The sequence below is a fragment of the Chionomys nivalis genome, chromosome 2 (assembly GCF_950005125.1).
Source record: "Chionomys nivalis chromosome 2, mChiNiv1.1, whole genome shotgun sequence".
NCBI classification, from domain to species: domain Eukaryota; kingdom Metazoa; phylum Chordata; class Mammalia; order Rodentia; family Cricetidae; genus Chionomys; species Chionomys nivalis.
The window spans coordinates 35,827,333-35,829,656 of record NC_080087.1 but is presented as its reverse complement, the minus strand read 5'-3'; the positions used below and the strand labels follow the sequence as shown (position 1 = coordinate 35,829,656).

Genomic DNA, 2,324 nt, shown 5'->3' with positions numbered 1-2,324 from the left:
TCAAAATCAAAGACAAAATGTTTACAAACACATTCAAGCTACAAAGTGTGTATAGCTTTAATGTGAAAGGAATTTTTATTTAAATATTAGTATTATTTTCCTACGTGTATGTATGTTTTCATACATGTGAAATGGTGGTTATTACTATTATTTTCCCATGTGTATGTGTGTGCACTCATACATGTGAAAGAGAGGGCACATACCATTTCATGAGTTAGGAAGTCAAAAGGCATCCTTGAGTATCAATCCTCACATTCCACCTTGTTTAGGGTATTTTCTCTCTTGTTCACTGCTTCATAAATTAGGTTAGCTGGCCACAAATTCTGGAGTTCTTTTGTGCATATACCGTGTATACACATTTTTTTAAAAGGTAGTAAGTGTATATCTATAACTCCTACAGAGAGAAGACTTTTTTTTTTTACCATTTCCTAGAGGGAGGGGTACTCTGCAATCACAGACACATGGATGACTGCATTTGGCTTCCAGATGAGTTCTAGGAATGTAAACAGCAGTCTTGTGTTACAATGCTTGCCCCCTGGGTCCCGCAAGGAATGTTTGAACAGTTACTTAAAAATGCAGAGAAACAAAAGATTAACAAAAGGCTAGATAAAAGCTTTGAAGAAGAAATAATTAATAAATGATTAATAATAAAAGTCAAATGCTATAGAGATTTGCATTGGTATGGATCTTGGTTTATTGATACAAACTTAAGGTCAGTTTTGTTATATGCATATTTCTGTTCTTGATTGAGGTATTGTGTTTGTGCAGCTCATTTAAAAAATGTAATGTATAATTAAGAAATACAGGTTAATAGATAATCATCTATAATAGTCAAGCTTGTAGAGATGTTGGTTAGATTTTTTAGATGTACAGAGATGTATTTCAGATAGGATAGGTAGTCTTGAACCTTTCAAACACTACAGAAGATGACATTTAAAATGTTTTTAAGAAGTTAGGACTTGGCCGTCGGGATGAAGCCAATCCTGCTGCAGGGCTATGCGTGGTCCATCACGCAAATCAAGTACAACTGTGAAGGAGACCTCCTCTTCACAGTGGCCAAAGACCCAATCATCAATGTGTGGTACTCCATTAATAATGGCGAGAGGCTGGGCACCTACATGGGCCATACTGGAGCCGTGTGGTGTGTGGATGCTGACTGGGACACCAAGCATGTCCTTACTGGCTCAGCTGACAACAGCTGTCATCTCTGGGAAGCAGCTGACTCTACAGACCAGCTCAGCTGTCTGTACCTGTGGCTTTGACTTTGGGGGCAACATCATCATGGGGTTCCAGTGTTTCATGAGCTTCCTTGATCTACGGGATCCAAGCCAGATCGACAGCAATGAGCCCTACATGAAGATCCCTGCAATGACTCCAAGATCACCAGTGCTATTTGGGGACCCTTGGGGGAGTGCATCATCACAGGCCATGAAAGTGGAGAGCTCAACCAGTATAGTGCCAAGTCTGGGGAGCTGTTGGTGAATGCTAAGGAACACTCCTGGCAGATCAATGACATCCAGTTGTCTAGAGATGTGACCATGTTTGTCACTGCATTCAAGGACAACACAGCTAAGCTCTTTGACTCCACGAGTCTTGAACATCAGAAGACTTTCCCAACAGAACGTCCTGTCAACTTAGCTGTGCTCTCTCCCAACTATGACCATGTGGTGCTGGGAGGTGGCCAGGAAGCCCTGGATGTAATCACAACCTCCACCAGGATTGGCAAGTTTGAAGCCCGATTCTTCCATCCGGCTTTTGAAGAGGAATTTGGGTGAGTCAAGGTCCACTTTGAACCCATCAACAGTGCTGCCTTCCATCCTGATGGCAAGAGCAATAGCAGTGGTGGTGAAGACGGCTACAGTCCGCATCCATTACTTCGACCCACAGTACTCTGAGTTTGAGGCCTAAGAATTTGGATCTCAGTGCGCATCATGGAAGCTGCTCAAGAGGGTTTTAGACTCTGAGAAATAAATTAATTTGTTAAAAATTAAAAAAAATAAGTTAGAAATTTTCATGACAATGAGACACGTCTGCTCCTGGCAGCACCAGTCTACTTCAAGAGAAAGATGGGCATCGAAGAATCTCCTTATGGAGTTTGATAGCCATTTGGGCAAGAAACTGCTCTTGCCTGGACTGCTTGATGAACTGGATATGGAGGACTTGCAGAGAAATGACTGTTGAACTTGCCTAAAGGTGAGATGATTCTTTGCTTCATGAAAGAATCTGCTAGACATTCTGCAGGACACAGAAGAAAGTGACTGACAAACTGCCAATATAAGTGGAACTGTCTTTGAAATTTCCTGCTTCATGGAAAAGTCTGCTGG

At 41.6% G+C, this 2,324-nt stretch overlaps 1 pseudogene; it reads left to right on the top strand.

Moving 5' to 3' along the window:
• Window positions 1-971: 971 nt before the first annotated feature.
• LOC130867587 (eukaryotic translation initiation factor 3 subunit I-like) lies at window positions 972-1,971 on the top strand (annotated as a pseudogene).
• Window positions 1,972-2,324: the final 353 nt, after the last annotated feature.